The sequence below is a fragment of the Bufo gargarizans genome, chromosome 5, assembly GCF_014858855.1.
Source record: "Bufo gargarizans isolate SCDJY-AF-19 chromosome 5, ASM1485885v1, whole genome shotgun sequence".
NCBI lineage: Eukaryota > Metazoa > Chordata > Amphibia > Anura > Bufonidae > Bufo > Bufo gargarizans.
The window spans coordinates 273,597,662-273,621,008 of NC_058084.1; the positions used below are offsets into that span (position 1 = coordinate 273,597,662).

The 23,347-nt window shown below is 46.4% G+C and overlaps 1 protein-coding gene across 1 annotated transcript in view; it reads left to right on the forward strand.

The window, feature by feature from the left end:
- Nucleotides 1-23,347, forward strand: part of NFX1 (nuclear transcription factor, X-box binding 1) — a 165,794-nt gene that overhangs the window by 86,590 nt on the left and 55,857 nt on the right. The window lies entirely within an intron of this gene.

Below are 23,347 nucleotides of genomic sequence, written 5' to 3' on the forward strand. Positions count from 1 at the left end.
CAGCAATGCGCTGGAGTCTAACAATGGCTGGGTGCGGCTGGTGTACTTGTCTACTCTGCAAAAGGCATGGACAAGTCCTGTGGGCTCCATGCCTGGTTTATTTTAATAAACGTGAGCTTGTCCACTTTGCCTGTGGACAGGCGGCTGCGCTTGTCTTTGATCACCCCCCTGCCGTGCTAAACACACGTTCGGACAATACACTGGCCGCAGGGCAGGCCAGCACCTCCAAGGCGTAAAGAGCAAGCTCAGGCCATGTGACCAGTTTGGAGACCCTGAAGTTGAATGGGGCAGACCCATCAGTCAGTACGTGTAGGCGTGTGCACACGTACTCTTCCACCATGTTGCTGAAATGCTGCCTCCTGCTAAGATGTCCCCTATCAGTTGGTGGTGCTGGTTGTTATGGCGTGCTGACAAAACTTTTCCACATTTTGGCCATGCTAACCCTCCCTTCTGAGGTGCTGGCGGTGGCAACTTTTTCCTCCTCCTCTGCTTTCGCCTTGTGCTTCCACTGAGCCCCCGCTGTCAGGTGGGAATGCCATCAGCAGCGCTTCTACCAGCGTGCGCTTGTACTCGCGCATCTTCCGATCACGCTCCAGTGATGGAATTAAGGACGGCATATTGTCCTTGTAGCGGGGATCCAGCAGGGTGGCCATCCAGTAATCAGCACTGGTTAGAATGTGGGCAACTTGGTGGTCGTTGATCAAGCACTGCAGCATGTAGTCGCTCATCTTTCTGGTGTGCTGTCTCTAAACTTAATAGGAACAAGTGAGGTGAAAGAAAGATGCCCCTGGGCTGCAGGTGCCAACTCTGCTCTTTTAGCAGGGGACCGGGTGGTAGACAATGTGAAGGAACTGGAGGCACTGTGTCACGGATGGTGTAACAGAAAACAAGAAGTTACAAATAAGGATCCGACTGGCTTGATCCGAAACTAAGGAACAAAACGGGTGACCCCTATTTAAGCCCTGAAACTCTCCCTGTCTTCTCAGCCCATGCAAAGATCTCTATGATAGAAAATTGCATGCCCTCGTGCCTCGACTGTATGACACCTGAACACCCTATAATAGTGAGGGGACACGACCACCGGCTCCCTACACTTAATACGGAGGGAGTCAGGATCACCTAGGATCAAGGCAACAGGAAAACACAAATAAATGAACAGACTTATCTGTAGAAGCATCAGTTGGAGTTTGCAGCATGAGCACACTCCAGGAAGTTGTATAAACTGCAAAGTGAGGCAGTATGGGGAGGAGATATATAGGGAGGCAATCACTGCTAATAGATGACAGCTGGGAGAGGGAGGAGAGATGTCAAAACGAAAGCAAAACAAAAGAATATCATGCAGGAGGTACTGAAGAGCGTCTATCAGAACTTCTCAAAGATCTGGTGGTGACACACTGTCAGCCACCCAATCTACTACCGCCTCTAGTTGTTCTGGCCTCATCATTCGTACACCAGTATTCGGGCCTGCAAAATAACTCTGAACATTCTGCTGCCTATGTGCATCTGAGGAAGGTGTTTCATTTAGGCGTGTAGTAGGCACAGATCAACCATGTCCTCTCCCTGCAACAGGAGCTCCACCAACACCAACAGCACCATGACTGGGGCCACGTCCCTTATTTGATGCTCTCCTCATTCTTTGAGGTTACCCACCGAACTAACAGACAGATTAACTATATAAATTTTCCTGTCACGTATGCAGTGCAGGTGTACCTCACACCAAAAATTGATAAATGTCAACCACCGATCTAACAGACGGATTAACTATATTAATTTCCCTGTCAAGTATGCAGTGCAGGTGTACCTCAAACCAAAAATGTGTACACACCAAAAATAGGTATATGTCACCCACTGATCTAACAGAGGGATTAACTATATTAATTTCACTGTCACATATGCAGTGCAGGTGTACCCCACAGAAAAAATGGGTATATGTCACCCACCGAACTAACAGACGGATTAACTATATTAATTTTCCTGTCACATATGCAGTGCAGGTGTACCTCACACCAAAAATAGATATATGTCACCCACCAATTTAACAGACGGATTAACTATATTAATTTCCCTGTCAGGTATGTAGTGTAGGTGTACCTCACACATAAAAAGGGGTATATGTCACCCACAGAATTAACAGCCAGATTAATTATTATATTTCTGTGTCAGGGGTGCAAAGCTGGTGTATAGCACCCACAAAAAAATAACTATAGGTCACCCACAGAATAAATAGCCAGATGAGATTCCTAACACTCCCCCTCATTTCAGCTGCCTGCTCCCTGTCCCTGCACTACTCAGAGCTGATGGGCGGTGCTACATGTGATACGGCTTGTATAGAGGCTGGGTCACATGATGCACCGGCCAATCACAGCCATGCCATTACTAGGTGCCCACATTCTAAGTGGCCACAGCTTAAAAGCTTGTTGATTGGCTGCCCTGCAGCCTTTCAACAAGCTTTATTAAATGCCCGAACACCGAACTCGAACTTTTGCTGCAAAGTTCGGGTTCACTCAACACTACTGGAGATGGAAACAAAAAAAAGTTACAAGTGTCAGAATATGGCGATGCAAGGTTTAAAGTAGTAAAACATTATTAAAAACTAAATAAAACTGGTATCTCTTTAACCACTACAGGACCGCCGTACGCAGGATTGCGTCCTGCCGGCGGCCCTGCTCTTCTGGGTGGACGCATATACGCGTCCTCCCGCGAGAGCCGAGATTTCCTGTGAACGCGCGCACACAGGCGCGCGCGCTCACAGGAACGGAAGGTAAGCGAGTGGATCTCCAGCATGCCAGCGGCGATCGCTCGCTGGCAGGCTGGAGATCCGAATTTTTTAACTCCTAACAGGTATATTAGACGCTGTTTTGATAACAGCGTCTAATATACCTCCTACCTGGTCCTCTGGTGGTCCCTTTTGTTAGGATCGACCACCAGAGGACACAGGTAGGTCAGTAAAGTCGCACCAAACACTACACTACACTACACCCCCCCCCCCCGTCACTTATTAACCCTTTATGAACCCCTGATCACCCCATATAAACTCCCTGATCACCCCCTGTCATTGATCACCCCCCTGTCAGGCTCCGTTCAGACGTCCGTATGATTTTTACGGATCCACGGATACATGGATCGGATCCGCAAAACGCATACGGACGTCTGAATGGAGCCTTACAGGGGGGTGATCAATGACAAGTGGGTGATCACGCATATAGACTTCCTGATCACCCCTCTGTCATTGATCACCCCTCTGTCATTGATCACCCCCCTGTAAGGCTCCATTCAGACATCCGCATGATTTTTACGGATCCACTGATACATGGATCGGATCCGCAAAACACATACGGACGTCTGAATGGAGCCTTACAGGGGGGTGATCAATGACAAGTGGGTGATCACGCATATAGACTTCCTGATCACTTCCCTGTCATTGATCACCCCTCTGTCATTGATCACCCCCCTGTAAGGCTCCATTCAGACATCCGCATGATTTTTACGGATCCACTCATACATGGATCGGATCCGAAAAACACATACGGACGTCTGAATGGAGCCTTACAGGGGGGTGATCAATGACAGGCGGGTGATCACCCATATAGATTCCCTGATCACCCCCTGCATTGATCACCACTCTGTCATTGATCACCCCCCTGTAAGGCTCCATTCAGACGTCCGCATGATTTTTACGGATCCATGGATACATGGATCGGATCCGCAAAACACATGCAGATGTCTGAATGGAGCCTTACAGGGGGGTGATCAATGACAGGCGGGTGATCACCCATATACACTCCCTGATCACCCCCCTGTCATTGATCACCCCCCTGTAGGGCTCCATTCAGACGTCCGCATGTGTTTTGGTATCCATGGATCCGTAAAAATCATGCGGACGTCTGAATGGAGCCTTACAGGGGGGTGATCAATGACAGAGGGGTGATCACCCATATACACTCCCTGATCACCCCCTGTCATTGATCACCCCCCTGTAAGGCTCCATTCAGACATCTGCATGTGTTTTGCGGATCCGATCCATGTATCCATGGATCCGTAAAAATCATGTGGACGTCTGAATGGAGCCTTACAGGGGGTGATCAATGACAGAGGGGTGATCACCCATATACACTCCCTGATCACCCCCTGTCATTGATCACCCCCCTGTAAGTCTCCATTCAGACGTCCGCATGTGTTTTGGTATCCATGGATCCGTAAAAATCATGCGGACGTCTGAATGGAGCCTTACAGGGGGGTGATCAATGACAGAGGGGTGATCACCCATATACACTCCCTGATCACCCCCTGTCATTGATCACCCCCCTGTAGGGCTCCATTCAGACGTCCGCATGTGTTTTGGTATCCATGGATCCGTAAAAATCATGCGGACGTCTGAATGGAGCCTTACAGGGGGGTGATCAATGACAGAGGGGTGATCACCCATATACACTCCCTGATCACCCCCTGTCATTGATCACCCCCCTGTAAGGTTCCATTCAGACATCTGCATGTGTTTTGCGGATCCGATCCATGTATCCATGATCCGTAAAAATCATGCGGACGTCTGAATGGAGCCTTACAGGGGGTGATCAATGACAGAGGGGTGATCACCCATATACACTCCCTGATCACCCCCTGTCATTGATCACCCCCCTGTAAGGCTCCATTCAGACATCTGCATGTGTTTTGCGGATCCGATCCATGTATCCATGGATCCGTAAAAATCATGCGGACGTCTGAATGGAGCCTTACAGGGGGTGATCAATGACAGAGGGGTGATCACCCATATACACTCCCTGATCACCCCCTGTCATTGATCACCCCCCTGTAAGGCTCCATTCAGACGTCCGTATGCGTTTTGCGGATCCGATCCATGTATCCATGGATCCGTAAAAATCATGCGGACGTCTGAATGGAGCCGTACAGGGGGTGATCAATGACAGGGGGGTGATCAGGGAGTCTATATGGGTGATCACCCCCCTGTCATTGATCACCCGACACCCCCCCCCCCCCCCCCCCTGTAAGGCTCCATTCAGACATTTTTTTGGCCCAAGTTAGCGGAAATTTTTTGTTTGTTTTTGTTTTTGTTTTTCCTTACAAAGTCTCATATTCCACTAACTTGTGTCAAAAAATAAAATCTCACATGAACTCGCCATACCCCTCACAGAATCCAAATGCGTAAACATTTTTAGACATTTATATTCCAGACTTCTTCTCACGCTTTAGGGCCCCTAAAAAGCCAGGGCAGTATAAATACCCCACATGTGACCCCATTTCGGAAAGAAGACACCCCAAGGTATTCCGTGAGGGGCATATTGAGTCCATGAAAGATTGAAATTTTTGTCCTAAGTTAGCGGAAAAAAACAAAAAAAATCAATTTCCGCTAACTTATGCAAAAAAAAAAAAAATTCTATGAACTCGCCAGGCCCCTCATTGAATACCTTGGGGTGTCTTCTTTCCAAAGTGGGGTCACATGTGGGGTATTTATACTGCCCTGGCTTTTTAGGGGCCCGAAAGTGTGAGAAGAAGTCTGGGATCCAAATGTCTAAAAATGCCCTCCTAAAAGGAATTTGGGCACCTTTGCGCATCTAGGCTGCAAAAAAGTGTGACACATCTGGTATCGCCGTACTCAGGAGAAGCTGGGGAATGTGTTTTGGGGTGTCATTTTACATATACCCATGCTGGGTGAGAAAAATATCTTGGTCAAATGCCAACTTTGTATAAAAAAAATGGGAAAAGTTATCTTTTGCCAAGATATTTCTCTCACCCAGCATGGGTATATGTAAAATGACACCCCAAAACACATTCCCCAACTTCTCCTGAGTGCGGCGATACCAGATGTGTGACACTTTTTTGCAGCCTAGGTGGGCAAAGGGGCACATATTCCAAAGTGCACCTTTCGGATTTCACCGGTCATTTTTTACACATTTCGATTGCAAAGTTCTTCTCACACATTTGGGCCCCTAAATTGCCAGGGCAGTATAACTACGCCACAAGTGACCCCATTTTGGAAAGAAGACACCCCAAGGTATTCCGTGAGGGGCACGGCGAGTTCCTAGAATTTTTTATTTTTTGTCACAAGTTAGCGGAAAATGATGATTTTTCTTTTTTTTTCTTTTTTCCTTACAAAGTCTCATATTCCACTAACTTGCGACAAAAAATAAAAAATTCTAGGAACTCGCCATGCCCCTTACGGAATACCTTGGGGTGTCTTCTTTCCAAAATGGGGTCACTTGTGGGGTAGTTATACTGCCCTGGCAATTTAGGGGCCCAAATGTGTGAGAAGTACTTTGCAATCAAAATGTGTAAAAAATGGCCTGCGAAATCCGAAAGGTGCACTTTGGAATATGTGCCCCTTTGCCCACCTTGGCAGCAAAAAAGTGTGACACATCTGGTATCGCCGTACTCAGGAGAAGTTGGGGAATGTGTTTTGGGGTGTCATTTTACATATACCCATGCTGGATGAGATAAATATCTTGGTCAAATGCCAACTTTGTATAAAAAAATTGGAAAAGTTGTCTTTTGCCAAGATATTTCTCTCACCCAGCATGGGTATATGTAAAATGACACCCCAAAACACATTCCCCAACTTCTCCTGAGTACGGCGATACCAGATGTGTCACACTTTTTTGCAGCCTAGGTGGGCAAAGGGGCACATATTCCAAAGTGCACCTTTCGGATTTCACCGGTCATTTTTTACACATTTTGATTGCAAAGTTCTTCTCACACATTTGGGCCCCTAAATTGCCAGGGCAGTATAACTACCCCACAAGTGACCCCATTTTGGAAAGAAGACACCCCAAGGTATTCCGTGAGGGGCATGGTGAGTTCCTAGAATGTTTTATTTTTTGTCGCAAGTTAGTGGAATATGAGACTTTGTAAGAAAAAAAGAAAAAAAAAGAAAAATCATTTTCCGCTAACTTGTGACAAAAAATAAAAAGTTCTATGAACTCACTATGCCCATCAGCGAATACCTTAGGGTGTCTACTTTCCGAAATGGGGTCATTTGTGGGGTTTTTCTACTGTCTGGGCATTGTAGAACCTCAGGAATCATGACAGGTGCTCAGAAAGTCAGAGCTGCTTCAAAAAGCGGAAATTCACATTTTTGTACCATAGTTTGTAAACGCTATAACTTTTACCCAAACCATTTTTTTTTTGCCCAAACATTTTTTTTTTATCAAAGACATGTAGAACTATAAATTTAGCGAAAAATTTATATATGGATGTCGTTTTTTTTGCAAAATTTTACAGCTGAAAGTGAAAATGTTCATTTTTTTGCAAAAAAATCGTTCATTTCGATTAATAACAAAAAAAGTAAAAATGTCAGCAGCAATAAAATACCACCCAATGAAAGCTCTATTAGTGAGAAGAAAAGGAGGTAAAATTCATTTGGGTGGTAAGTTGCATGACCGAGCGATAAACGGTGAAAGTAGTGTAGTGCCGAAGTGTAAAAAGTGCTCTGGTCATGAAGGGGGTTTCAGCTAGCGGGGCTGAAGTGGTTAATCATGCTGTCCTGCAAAATAAGGTCCTCATGTAATTTTTAGCGCACAAGGAACAGCATAAAAACAGCAGCCAAAATGTGAGCAATTTTTTTTTTCCATTTTCCCGCTAAGAATTTTTTTCACATTTTCCAATATATGATATGACATACGTTTTCATATGCCCATGTGAACAGAAAAGTAAAAAAGTTATGGTTCTGGGAAGGCAGGGGGAAAAAGACAAAACATTGGCCTGGTCCTGAAGCAGTTAAAGGGCATCTGTCAGCAGATGTGTACCTATGAAACTGGTTGAAGGCATCTGTGCCAAATTTTCGGTGGATCCAACGCCCTGGAATTTACAATAAAATGTAACTTTTAGTTACATGATTAAAAGAACTTGATGAATCGCGATTTGCGCGAACCCCCGAGGACACCATGGAGTTCTTTTAATCATGTAAATAAAAGTTAAATTTTATCCTAAATTCCAAGGCAATGGATCCATTGAAAATTTGAAGTCTCTCATGACTGCCTTTTCCTTCGCATTTCGGAAGTGTCTGGATCACGCAAACTTAGGCTGAGCTGTGCCTTCTTGAAGGCATCTGTGTTGGTCCCATGTGTGGACGCACTATGCTTTAATATATGCAAATGAGCATTCCTGTTACACCTAGAGGGCTCTCGCGCCCGCTGCACTTTAATTGACAGGACCAGGCAGTGAAAACATCATCATACCTGGCATTTGCTGAAGGATGTCCTTTAAAATCCATTGCATTTCTGCATGGAGAAAGCATGGATTAGCTCAATGACATTAGATAATTCACGTGCAGATCCACAGGCCAGTCCATGGCAGAAAATCAAGTAGTTGTGGTTTTCTGCTGCAAATTTTCTTTAAAAAAAATCATGGCCATGGCCTAAGGGGTTCCAAATTAGTGATCACTGTGGATATAGAAGGGTCAAGAGTGGTGTTTTCAAGTTTGGCGTACAAGGTATGGGTTATCGAAGAATCCCGTTATGGATTCCGCTACCATAACTTATGATTCGTGGTAGCGGAATCCATAACAGAATTCTTAGATAACCTGAACCCGAACCTTGTGCGCCGAACTTGAAAACACAAGTTCGCTCAACACTAGACAAGAGGAATACCTAAATAATTATAAGAATTCATGTTCTAAACTCCTGTTCTGCCGATGAAGGAGTGAAGCCCAGTCGATACGTTGCTATGAGGCACAAAGGATTACCTGGTGGACCTCTAATTTAGATCCTACGTAGTATGGTCATTGCAAGTGACAGCGTCCTAGGTCTTCACACTAGTCCCACTCCTTAGCACAATTGTGTATTGTCAGGAGGAGCTGTTGCAGTGTTGGGGCATAGACTCTCATCATTCCCGTTCAGCAGAGGGAGCCAGTTCCCAGCTAGAGATAACAGGAGAAGACAAAGCCTGCTACACAGGAAGAGCAGTTCAGCCAGTGCCTGGAGAAGGAGAGGAGTGCAGTTCAGGAGATCCAGAGCAGGGTCCGTTACCAGAGCTCAGGGGTGGTGTGATGTGACCACCCAAGTGAAGCAGTGCAGCCCAGACAGGTACAGAGAGGTTGCTCTACTGCAAAATCATCTTTAGTAAAGCCGTTTCCAGTGTTCTTCAGTGGTCGGAGTCCACCTGCGTACCTTACACTTGCAAGATTGCTGCACAGGCAAAATAACTCAAGTTGACACAGATGTCAGGAAATGAGTTACAGCACCAAACGTAATGTTACTAATGTAAAATCATTTTACCTTAAGGTAAGTCATCAATAGGTGGACGTGCAATCTGATCAGCTGATTGCATTGACCATACGGCCAGGAGCGGATTAAGTGTATCACAGGCCCAAGGCTGTTTAGCACTGAAAATAGGCGCAGCTCAGTGCACTTTATATTGTCTGGTTACTGCACCTTTCTGCCATTCACTTGTATGGGACAGAGCTGTAGTAACCAGGCGCGGCCACTACACAGTGCACGGAGCTGCTCCTGGTGTACTGCGGTCCGTGCAATCAGCTGATATCAGATAAGCTAATCCATATCAGATCAGCAGGGGTCCACAACCCAGCACCCATACGATCAGATGTTTCTGGTCGACTCGTCACTGGAAACTATATACAAAGCCAGAAGCAGTGGTCATGTCGGGCTGAGCTTAGTGTTGATAACGAATATTCGAATTTCGAATTTTTATAACGAATATAGGTACTTTGAAAATTCGCGAATATTTTGAATATAGTGATATATATTGCTATAACTTAGTTTTTTCGAATATTCTGAATATTCTAAAACGAGAGTATATAGCAATATAGCGAATATTCAAAAAAAACAAATATAGAGCAATTTAGCTAATATAGTGCTATAATCTTCTTTGTCTAATAGTTGCAAAATTCGCAATAAAAAATTTGTATTATGAAAATTTGCATATTACACAATCATTACCTTGCAGATTTTTCGAGTAAAAAAAATCGTAGTATATAGAAGCAGATAAATATATAGTATATAGAAGCAGATAAATGGTTGATGTATATATCGGATTGTAGGGGTTTATGTATGACCTTTTCATGACCCCTCCAATGGCTCTGTCAGGTACATGAAGGGTTTGTGCCGGATCCTATCGCTAGCTCTAGGTTTTATGATAGAGCTGTCTGGTCTCTGTGAAGTGGCTCCATTTTGCTGATTTTATTGCTATGATCTCCTAGCCTGTATTTGGGAAGGGCAAAATGGACCATGTTATAACCCACTACAGGAATGTCAAGGGAGGGGTGACTACTCCAACAATCATTTTACTACTGAATTTATACCACCACAGCATCTGTCAGCAGTTTTGTCTGTATTACACTGGTTGACCAGTTCCATGTGCACTTGGCAGCTTAGGGCATCTGTGTTGGTCCCATGTTCATATGTGCCCGCATTGCTGAGAAAAATGATGTTTTATTATATGCAAATGAGCCTCTAGGAGCAATGGGGGCGTTGCCGTTACACCTAGAGGCTCTGCTCTCTCTGCATCCTCTCCGTTTTGATTGACAGGGCCATACGTGATGACGTTTACACTTCCTGGTCATGCCAATCAATGTGCAGGGGATGGGGCAGTTGCAGAGAGAGCAGAGCCTCTAGGTGTAACGGCAACGCCCCCATTGCTCCTAGAGGCTCATTTGCATATAATAAAACATCATTTTTCTCAGCAATGCGGGCACATATGAACATGGGACCAACACAGATGCCTTCAGCTTCCAAGCGCACATGGAACAGGTCAGTCAGTGTCGTAGGTACAAATCTGCTGACAGATGCCCTTTAATAATCCCAACACACACAAAAATAAATAATAATAATAATGAACTAAATTTGTAAGAATAATAGAGGAAATACATGGGACATTTTCCCAGGTTGGATCTTGCAGCAGAGGACCCTGTGAAGACATTGTTTGTGCTGTTATTGTTGCGGCTCTTGGAAAAATATGATGGTCTATGTTTTGCTTTGTGCAATCAATTAATTGCTCACTGGGGAGAGTTAGTAAGACGAGCTTGTTGGCCTGTGACCTCTGCGAGTTAATGATGTGACTTCTCATTACAAGGAGTCCCTTCTAGCCTTGACCTTGGTGCAAAGAATCCAGGTGCCAATCGGAGGTCTTTCCCGGTGGGAGAAAAAGAAGCTAGTATTGCATGGGCTACAGGGGACCACCTTACAGCATAGCTATTAGATCATGTTCAGCTCATTACAGAGAAACCTTAATTACCTAGAAGCTTATGAGTTACAGCTTCCAAAAAGTGTATTTTTCCAATTTGTAACTCCAATAGCAAGTTAAGCATAATTTAACATAAATAAGATCAATTTACCTATGGTACCTATCTATGTTGATGGTGTGTTTTTAAACCATTACAGATCCAGGGTAGAAGTACAATTATTGCTGCTTGGAATATGTCCTACCCTATGTTTTTTGGGAGAAATTAAAGGTCAGTCGTCCCTGTACAGTGAGAAGCATAGTCTTAAGGACAACGTGTTTCTTATGTAATTTCTCAAGTAATTTTTACTGGAACTGCCAGCCTTCTTAAGCCCTCCAGTTGGCACCACCACATTTTCGGAGTGCAAGTGATAATGTTTATACATGTAGGGGTGGTCAGACATAGAGATACAAAAATATGTGGCCCAACTCTTTATAATCACCTGCATTCTGACATCAGTATATATTGATTATATATTTACAGATGACATACACATCAACGGAAATCTCCAGTGACATGCAAAGTTGGATTCAGCAACAGTTATTAACGTTAACACTGTCAACACATGCTGTAGCTATGAATCTGCGGCCATAGAGAAATTGGATGATTGTGTCCCTGGGCATGTTTTCCTTTGGTAGATCCTTTCGCTCAGTTCTGCCAGATTGTGGTCAGCTGTAAACTGCTGCGGTGGTTTTGAAATCTGATCATCTGCTTACTAGGCAGCAAGATGCAGTTCATGGTGACAACTATTCTCTCTGTTCTTCTATTTTGTGTTTTGTTTTCTGTGCCCTGTGATCTCGGTAGTTAGATTTTATTTTTGGTAGCAAATAAATGATGTGTAAAAGAATTCCCACACTGTATTCCCCAAAAATCATGTTGAAAGGGATTGTCATGGGGGAAGGCTCCTATGACATAGGAACGTCTGAACCCTCCAGACCATTACCGATACCCGGTGTACACTTCACATAGGATGGTCCTGAGAGGAGAACATCCTCTTTGTTTGCATGAGACAACCTTTACCTTTTCATGTCAAAGTGACCACATAAAGGTGTTTGCCAGTTGGTTCCAATACTGTCCCAATCAGCAAAATCTGATGTTTTTCTGGAGATAATCTCTCACTCTTTGGAAATAACCAGAGAGCATTAACGGTCAAGAGAAGAGACTCAGAAGAGTCAACGGTTATCAACTCATGTTCCTGGACAAGACATTTTACCTTGGACTATACTGTAATTTAGGAATCCACCTAAAAGCTATCTTCTGCTATTACAGGCTGGCAAGGTATGCGCCCCAGGTAACAAGTGCCAGGGAGATGCCAACAAGCCATTGTCCTATGATCAACGTATATCAGGGCAAAGACCAAAGCCCAAAGCCTGGTAACATCCAGACCTTCACCAATTTCCACAATTATAGTGCCCCAATCCCATTTAGCACAGTTCACACTGAATTTTCACCAAATAATGTGTCTGAGAGCTAAAGTACCTGAATAGAGTTGAGCGAACACCTGGATGTTCGGGTTCGAGAAGTTCGGCCGAACATCCCGGAAATGTTCGGGTTCGGGATCCGAACCCGATCCGAACTTCGTCCCGAACCCGAACCCCATTGAAGTCAATGGGGACCCGAACTTTTCGGCACTAAAAAGGCTGTAAAACAGCCCAGGAAAGAGCTAGAGGGCTGCAAAAGGCAGCAACATGTAGGTAAATCCCCTGCAAACAAATGTGGATAGGGAAATGAATTAAAATAAAAATTAAATAAATAAAAATTAACCAAAATCAATTGGAGAGAGGTTCCATAGCAGAGAATCTGGCTTCCCGTCACCCACCACTGGAACAGTCCATTCTCAGATATTTAGGCCCCGGCACCCAGGCAGAGGAGAGAGGTCCCGTAACAGAGAATCTGTCTTCATGTCAGCAGAGAATTAGTCTGCATGTCATAGCAGAGAATGAGGCTTCACGTCAGCCACCACTGCAACAGTCCATTGGCATATATTTAGGCCCAGCACCCAGGCAGAGGAGGGAGGTCCCGTAACAGAGAATCTGTCTTCATGTCAGCAGAGAATTAGTCTGCATGTCATAGCAGAGAATGAGGCTTCACGTCAGCCACCACTGCAACAGTCCATTGGCATATATTTAGGCCCAGCACACACACAGGCAGAGGAGAGAGGTCCCGTAACAGAGAATCTGGCTTCATGTCAGCAGAGAATCAGTCTGCATGTCATAGCAGAGAATGAGGCTTCACGTCAGCCACCACTGCAACAGTCCATTGGCATATATTTAGGCCCAGCACACACACAGGCAGAGGAGAGAGGTCCCGTAACAGAGAATCTGGCTTCATGTCAGCAGAGAATCAGTCTGCATGTCATAGCAGAGAATGAGGCTTCACGTCAGCCACCACTGCAACAGTCCATTGGCATATATTTAGGCCCAGCACCCAGGCAGAGGAGGGAGGTCCCGTAACAGAGAATCTGTCTTCATGTCAGCAGAGAATTAGTCTGCATGTCATAGCAGAGAATGAGGCTTCACGTCAGCCACCACTGCAACAGTCCATTGGCATATATTTAGGCCCAGCACACACACAGGCAGAGGAGAGAGGTCCCGTAACAGAGAATCTGGCTTCATGTCAGCAGAGAATCAGTCTGCATGTCATAGCAGAGAATGAGGCTTCACGTCAGCCACCACTGCAACAGTCCATTGGCATATATTTAGGCCCAGCACACACACAGGCAGAGGAGAGAGGTCCCGTAACAGAGAATCTGGCTTCATGTCAGCAGAGAATCAGTCTGCATGTCATAGCAGAGAATGAGGCTTCACGTCAGCCACCACTGCAACAGTCCATTGGCATATATTTAGGCCCAGCACCCAGGCAGAGGAGGGAGGTCCCGTAACAGAGAATCTGTCTTCATGTCAGCAGAGAATTAGTCTGCATGTCATAGCAGAGAATGAGGCTTCACGTCAGCCACCACTGCAACAGTCCATTGGCATATATTTAGGCCCAGCACACACACAGGCAGAGGAGAGAGGTCCCGTAACAGAGAATCTGGCTTCATGTCAGCAGAGAATCAGTCTGCATGTCATAGCAGAGAATGAGGCTTCACGTCAGCCACCACTGCAACAGTCCATTGGCATATATTTAGGCCCAGCACACACACAGGCAGAGGAGAGAGGTCCCGTAACAGAGAATCTGGCTTCATGTCAGCAGAGAATCAGTCTGCATGTCATAGCAGAGAATGAGGCTTCACGTCAGCCACCACTGCAACAGTCCATTGGCATATATTTAGGCCCAGCACCCAGGCAGAGGAGGGAGGTCCCGTAACAGAGAATCTGTCTTCATGTCAGCAGAGAATTAGTCTGCATGTCATAGCAGAGAATGAGGCTTCACGTCAGCCACCACTGCAACAGTCCATTGGCATATATTTAGGCCCAGCACCCAGGCAGAGGAGGGAGGTCCCGTAACAGAGAATCTGTCTTCATGTCAGCAGAGAATTAGTCTGCATGTCATAGCAGAGAATGAGGCTTCACGTCAGCCACCACTGGAACAGTCCATTCTCAGATATTTAGGCCCCGGCACCCAGGCAGAGGAGAGAGGTCCCGTAACAGAGAATCTGTCTTCATGTCAGCAGAGAATTAGTCTGCATGTCATAGCAGAGAATGAGGCTTCACGTCAGCCACCACTGCAACAGTCCATTGGCATATATTTAGGCCCAGCACCCAGGCAGAGGAGAGAGGTCCCGTAACAGACAATCTGGCTTCATGTCAGCAGAGAATCAGTCTGCATGTCATAGCAGAGAATCAGGCTTCACGTCACCCACCACTGCAACAGTCCATTGTCATAAATTTAGGCCCAGCACTAGTGTTGAGCGGCATGTCCCATATTCGAATTCGCGAAATTTTGTGAATATTCGAAAGAATATTCGTAAAATATTCGCGATTATTCAAATTCGTTATTATTTCGCATATGCGATAATTCGAATTATCGCATAATACATATGCTATGCAAAATTCACATGTGCGCTAATGAAATCGCCTTACGAAGATTCGCAACTCAATTCAATCACTAATGTATGAATGCAATGCCCTTTGCCTCTGTTCTGGGACAAGTGTAGATATTCGCATGTGCGCTAATAAAATCGCCTTACGAAGATTCGCACCTCAATCACTTTCTAGGGAATGTGAGACTTTTGGGAATCAATCGAGATACAGTGGGGGGTGATGACAGTAGTTGACAGAGTACAGATCAATGTAATCTGTAAGGTGGAAAGTAAAATAAAAAATACGAATATTCGTAAATCGACTTTTACGAAGTTCTACGTATTCGCGAATATGGTGCTATACTATATGAATGCACAGGCCTTTGCCTCTCTGTTCTGGGGACAAGTGTAGATATTTGCATTTGCGTTAATAAAATCGCCTTACGAAGATTCGCAGCTCAATTCAATCACTAATGTATGAATGCAAAGCCCTTTGCCTCTGTTCTGGGACAAGTGTAGATATTCGCATGTGCGCTAATAAAATCGCCTTACGAAGATTCGCAACTCAATTCACTAATGTATGAATGCAAAGCCCTTTGCCTCTGTTCTGGGACGTGCCGATATTCGCATGTGCGCTAATAAAATCGCCTTACGAAGATTCGCGCCTCAATCACTTTCTAGGCAATGTGAGTAAGATCTGAGCTGTTGGACCTTTGGGAAACAATCAATTATATGTGTACTGTAATTTTGTGGGGGGGGGGGGGGAAACAAAAAACGAATATTCGTTTTTACGAATATATAGCACTATATTCGAAATATTCGCGAAATCGCGAAGTTGCGATATTCGCGAAAAAAATTTGCTTTTCGAATATTCGCGCTCAACACTACCCAGCACCCAGGCAGAGGAGAGAGGTCCCGTAACAGAGAATCTGGCTTCATGTCAGCAGAGAATCAGTCTTCATATCATAGCAGAGAATCAGGCTTCACGTCACCCACCACTGTAAGAGTCAATTTTCATAAATTTAGGCCCAGAACCCAGGCAGAGGAGAAAGGTCCCGTAACAGACAATCTGGCTTCATGTCAGCAGAGAATCAGTCTTCATATCATAGCAGAGAATCAGGCTTCACGTCACCCACCACTGCAACAGTCAATTGTCATAAATTTAGGCCCAGCACCCAGGCAGAGGAGAGAGCTCCCGTAACAGAGGATCTGGCTTCATGTCAGCAGAGAATCAGTCTGCATGTCATAGCAGAGAATGAGGCTTCACGTCACCCACCACTGCAACAGTCCATTGGCATATATTTAGGCCTAGCACACAGGCAGAGCAGAGAGGTCCCGTAACAGACAATCTGGCTTCATGTCAGCAGAGAATCAGTCTGCATGTCATAGCAGAGAATGAGGCTTCACGTCACCCACCACTGCAACAGTCCATTGGCATATATTTAGGCCTAGCACACAGGCAGAGCAGAGAGGTCCCGTAACAGACAATCTGGCTTCATGTCAGCAGAGAATCAGTCTGCATGTCATAGCAGAGAATGAGGCTTCACGTCACCCACCACTGCAACAGTCCATTGGCATATATTTAGGCCTAGCACACAGGCAGAGCAGAGAGGTCCCGTAACAGACAATCTGGCTTCATGTCAGCAGAGAATCAGTCTGCATGTCATAGCAGAGAATGAGGCTTCACGTCACCCACCACTGCAACAGTCCATTGGCATATATTTAGGCCTAGCACACAGGCAGAGCAGAGAGGTCCCGTAACAGACAATCTGGCTTCATGTCAGCAGAGAATCAGTCTGCATGTCATAGCAGAGAATGAGGCTTCACGTCACCCACCACTGCAACAGTCCATTGGCATATATTTAGGCCTAGCACACAGGCAGAGCAGAGAGGTCCCGTAACAGACAATCTGGCTTCATGACAGCAGAGAATCAGTCTGCATGTCATAGCAGAGAATGAGGCTTCACGTCAGCCACCACTGCAACAGTCCATTGGCATATATTTAGGCCTAGCACACAGGCAGAGCAGAGAGGTCCCGTAACAGACAATCTGGCTTCATGACAGCAGAGAATCAGTCTGCATGTCATAGCAGAGAATCAGGCTTCACGTCAGCCACCACTGCAACAGTCCATTGTCATAAATTTAGGCCCAGCACCCAGGCAGAGGAGAGAGGTCCCGTAACAGAGAATCTGGCTTCATGTCAGCAGAGAATCAGTCTTCATATCATAGCAGAGAATCAGGCTTCACGTCACCCACCACTGTAAGAGTCAATTTTCATAAATTTAGGCCCAGAACCCAGGCAGAGGAGAAAGGTCCCGTAACAGACAATCTGGCTTCATGTCAGCAGAGAATCAGTCTTCATATCATAGCAGAGAATCAGGCTTCACGTCACCCACCACTGCAACAGTCAATTTTCATAAATTTAGGCCCAGAACCCAGGCAGAGGAGAAAGGTCCCGTAACAGACAATCTGGCTTCATGTCAGCAGAGAATCAGTCTTCATATCATAGCAGAGAATCAGGCTTCACGTCACCCACCACTGCAACAGTCAATTGTCATAAATTTAGGCCCAGCACCCAGGCAGAGGAGAGAGCTCCCGTAACAGAGGATCTGGCTTCATGTCAGCAGAGAATCAGTCTGCATGTCATAGCAGAGAATGAGGCTTCACGTCACCCACCACTGCAACAGTCCATTGGCATATATTTAGGCCTAGCACACAGGCAGAGGAGAGGTTCATTCAACTTTGGGTAGCCTCGCAATATAATGGTAAAATGAAAATAAAAATAGGATTGAATGAGGAAGTGCCCTGGAGTCCAATAATATATGGTTATGGGGAGGTAGTTAATGTCTAATCTGGACAAGGGACGGACAGGTCCTGTGGGATCCATGCCTGGTTCATTTTTATGAACGTCAGCTTGTCCACATTGGCTGTAGACAGGCGGCTGCGTTTGTCTGTAATGACGCCCCCTGCCGTGCTGAATACACGTTCAGACAAAACGCTGGCTGCCGGGCAGGCCAGCACCTCCAAGGCATAAAAGGCTAGCTCTGGCCACGTGGACAATTTAGAGACCCAGAAGTTGAATGGGGCCGAACCATCAGTCAGTACGTGGAGGGGTGTGCACACGTACTGTTCCACCATGTTAGTGAAATGTTGCCTCCTGCTAACACGTTGCGTATCAGGTGGTGGTGCAGTTAGCTGTGGCGTGTTGACAAAAGTTTTCCACATCTCTGCCATGCTAACCCTGCCCTCAGAGGAGCTGGCCGTGACACAGCTGCCTTGGCGACCTCTTGCTCCTCCTCTGCCTTGGCCTTGGGCTTCCACTTGTTCCCCTGTGACATTTGGGAATGCTCTCAGTAGCGTGTCTACCAACGTGCGCTTGTACTCGCGCATCTTCCTATCACGCTCCAGTGCAGGAAGTAAGGTGGGCACATTGTCTTTGTAGCGTGGATCCAGCAGGGTGGCAACCCAGTAGTCCGCACAGGTTAAAATGTGGGCAACTCTGCTGTCGTTGCGCAGGCACTGCAGCATGTAGTCGCTCATGTGTGCCAGGCTGCCCAGGGATAAGGACAAGCTGTCCTCTGTGGGAGGCGTATCGTCATCGTCCTGCCTTTCCCCCCAGCCACGCACCAGTGATGGACCCGAGCTGCGTTGGGTGCCACCCCGCTGTGACCATGCTTCATCCTCATCCTCCTCCACCTCCTCCTCATCCTCGTCCTCCTCGTCCTCCAGTAGTGGGCCCTGGCTGGCCACATTTGTACCTGGCCTCTGCTGTTGCCAAAAACCTCCCTCTGAGTCACTTCGAAGAGACTGGCCTGAAAGTGCTAAAAATGACCCCTCTTCCTCCTCCTCCTCCTCCTCCTCCTGGGCCACCTCCTCTTCCATCATCGCCCTAAGTGTTTTCTCAAGGAGACATAGAAGTGGTATTGTAACGCTGATAACGGTGTCATCGCCACTGGCCATGTTGGTGGAGTACTCGAAACAGCGCAACAGGGCACACAGGTCTCGCATGGAGGCCCAGTCATTGGTGGTGAAGTGGTGCTGTTCTGTAGTGCGACTGACCCGTGCGTGCTGCAGCTGAAACTCCACTATGGCCTGCTGCTGCTCGCACAGTCTGTCCAGCATGTGCAAGGTGGAGTTCCACCTGGTGGGCACGTCGCATATGAGGCGGTGAGCGGGAAGGCCGAAGTTACGCTGTAGCGCAGACAGGCGAGCAGCAGCAGGATGTGAACGCCGGAAGCGCGAACAGACGGCCCGCACTTTATGCAGCAGCTCTGACATGTCGGGGTAGTTGTGAATGAACTTCTGCACCACCAAATTCAGCACATGCGCCAAGCAAGGGATGTGCGTCAAATTGGCTAGTCCCAGAGCTGCAACGAGATTTCGCCCATTATCACACACCACCAGGCCGGGCTTGAGGCTCACCGGCAGCAACCACTCGTCGGTCTGTTGTTCTATACCCCGCCACAACTCCTGTGCGGTGTGGGGCCTGTCCCCCAAACATATGAGTTTCAGAATGGCCTGCTGACGTTTACCCCGGGCTGTGCTGAAGTTGGTGGTGAAGGTGTGTGGCTGACTGGATGAGCAGGTGGAAGAAGAGGAGGAGGAAGCCGAGAAGGAGGAGGTGGCAACAGGAGGCAAAGAATGTTGCCCTGCGATCCTTGGCGGCGGAAGGACGTGCGCCAAACAGCTCTCCGCCTGGGGCCCAGCTGCCACTACATTTACCCAGTGTGCAGTTAGGGAGATATAGCGTCCCTGGCCGTGCTTACTGGTCCACGTATCTGTGGTTAGGTGGACCTTGCTACAGATGGCGTTGCGCAGTGCACACTTGATTTTATCGGATACTTGGTTGTGCAGGGAAGGCACGGCTCTCTTGGAGAAGTAGTGCCGGCTGGGAACAACATACTGTGGGACAGCAAGCGACATGAGCTGTTTGAAGCTGTCTGTGTCCACCAGCCTAAATGACAGCATTTCATAGGCCAGTAGTTTAGAAATGCTGGCATTCAGGGCCAGGGATCGAGGGTGGCTAGGTGGGAATTTACGCTTTCTATCAAATGTTTGTGAGATGGAGAGCTGAACGCTGGCGTGTGACATGGTTGAGACGCTTGGTGACGGAGGTGGTGGTGGTGGTGTTGGTGGTACATCCCCTGTTTGCTGGGCGGCAGGTGCCAACGTTCCTCCAGAGGCGGAGGAAGAGGCCGAGGCGGCAGCAGCAGAATAGGCCGAGGCGGCAGCAGCAGAAGAGGTAGCAGGGGGAGCCTGAGTGACTTCCTTGGTTTTAAGGTGTTTACTCCACTGCAGTTCATGCTTTGCATGCAGGTGCCTGGTCATGCAGGTTGTGCTCAGGTTCAGAACGTTAATGCCTCGCTTCAGGCTCTGATGGCACAGCGTGCAAACCACTCGGGTCTTGTCGTCAGCACATTGTTTGAAGAAGTGCCATGCCAGGGAACTCCTTGAAGCTGCCTTTGGGGTGCTCGGTCCCAGATGGCGGCGGTCAGTAGCAGGCGGAGTCTCTTGGCGGCGGGTGTTCTGCTTTTGCCCACTGCTCCCTCTTTTGCTACGCTGTTGGCTCGGTCTCACCACTGCCTCTTCCTCCGAACTGTGAAAGTCAGTGGCACGACCTTCATTCCATGTGGGGTCTAGGACCTCATCGTCCCCTGCATCGTCTTCCACCCAGTCTTGATCCCTGACCTCCTGTTCAGTCTGCACACTGCAGAAAGACGCAGCAGTTGGCACCTGTGTTTCGTCATCATCAGAGACATGCTGAGGTGGTATTCCCATGTCCTCATCATCAGGAAACATAAGTGGTTGTGCGTCAGTGCATTCTATGTCTTTCACCGCTGGGGAAGGGCTAGGTGGATGCCCTTGGGAAACCCTGCCAGCGGAGTCTTCAAACAGCATAAGAGACTGCTGCATAACTTGAGGCTGAGACAGTTTCCCTGGTATGCATGGGGGTGATGTGACAGACTGATGGGGTTGGTTTTCAGGCGCCATCTGTGCGCTTTCTGCAGAAGACTGGGTGGGAGATAATGTGAACGTGCTGGATCCACTGTCGGCCACCCAATTGACTAATGCCTGTACCTGCTCAGGCCTTACCATCCTTAGAACGGCATTGGGCCCCACCATATATCGCTGTAAATTCTGGCGGCTACTGGGACCTGAGGTAGTTGGTACACTAGGACGTGTGGATGTGGCAGAACGGCCACGTCCTCTCCCAGCACCAGAGGGTCCACTAACACCACCACGACCATGTCCACGTCCGCGTCCCTTACTAGATGTTTTTCTCATTGTTATGGTTCACCACAACAACAAATATATTATTTGGCCCAATGTATTGTATTCAAATTCAGCGGGATATAAATTTGAGGCCTAGTATTTAGGCGCTGGGTGACCGGTATGGATTTAGTGACAGAATTAGACTTGGAAATGCACAGAAGCGTGTGTGTGTGAAGTTATTCTGAATGACCCAATGTGCACCTTGAATATTATATACCCTTTTAGGGATAGATTTCAAATAGCTCTGATATAGCAGAAACCACTAAATTATGAAATTGCTAAATTGGGAATTGTACTTCAACCCAGAACAAAAAATGTGCTTTGACGGACACTAAATATCTTGCCCAGCAACAACAGTACAACGGTGGGTAACGAGAGATTTAGAGGGAATTAAATTTGAGGCCTAGTATTTAGGCGCTGGGTCACCGGTATGGATTTAGTGACAGAATTAGACTTGGAAATACACAGTAGCGGGTGTGTGTGAAGTTATTCTGAATGACCCTATGTGCACCTTCAATATTATATACCCTTTTAGGGATAGATTTCAAATAGCTCTGATATAGCAGAAACCACTAAATTATGAAATTGCTAAATTGGGAATTGTACTTCAACCCAGAACAAAAAATGTGCTTTGACGGACACTAAATATCTTGCCCAGCAACAACAGTACAGCGGTGGGTAACGAGAGATTTAGAGGGAATTAAATTTGAGGCCTAGTATTTAGGCGCTGGGTCACCGGTATGGATTTAGTGACAGAATTAGACTTGGAAATGCACAGAAGCGTGTGTGTGAAGTTATTCTGAATGACCCAATGTGCACCTTCAATATTATATACCCTTTTTGGGATAGATTTCAAATAGCTCTGATATAGCAGGAACCACTAAATTATGAAATTGCTAAATTGGGAATTGTACTTCAACCCAGAACAAAAAATGTGCTTTGACGGGCACTAAATAACTTTCCCAGCTACAACAGGACAACGGTAACGAGAGATTTAGAGGGATTTAAATTTGAGGCCTAGTATTTAGGCGCTGGGTGACAGGTATGGGTTTAGTGACAGAATTAGACTTGGAAATACACAGTAGCGGGTGTGTGTGAAGTTATTCTGAATGACCCTATGTGCACCTTCAATATTATATACCCTTTTAGGGATAGATTTCAAATAGCTCTGATATAGCAGAAACCACTAAATTATGAAATTGCTAAATTGGGAATTGTACTTCAACCCAGAACAAAAAATGTGCTTTGACGGACACTAAATATCTTGCCCAGCAACAACAGTACACCGGTGGGTAACGAGAGATTTAGAGGGAATTAAATTTGAGGCCTAGTATTTAGGCGCTGGGTCACCGGTATGGATTTAGTGACAGAATTAGACTTGGAAATACACAGTAGCGGGTGTGTGTGAAGTTATTCTGAATGACCCTATGTGCACCTTCAATATTATATACCCTTTTTGGGATAGATTTCAAATAGCTCTGATATAGCAGGAACCACTAAATTATGAAATTGCTAAATTGGGAATTGTACTTCAACCCAGAACAAAAAATGTGCTTTGACGGGCACTAAATAACTTTCCCAGCTACAACAGGACAACGGTAACGAGAGATTTAGAGGGATTTAAATTTGAGGCCTAGTATTTAGGCGCTGGGTGACAGGTATGGGTTTAGTGACAGAATTAGACTTGGAAATACACAGTAGCGGGTGTGTGTGAAGTTATTCTGAATGACCCTATGTGCACCTTCAATATTATATACCCTTTTAGGGATAGATTTCAAATAGCTCTGATATAGCAGAAACCACTAAATTATGAAATTGCTAAATTGGGAATTGTACTTCAACCCAGAACAAAAAATGTGCTTTGACGGACACTAAATATCTTGCCCAGCAACAACAGTACAGCGGTGGGTAACGAGAGATTT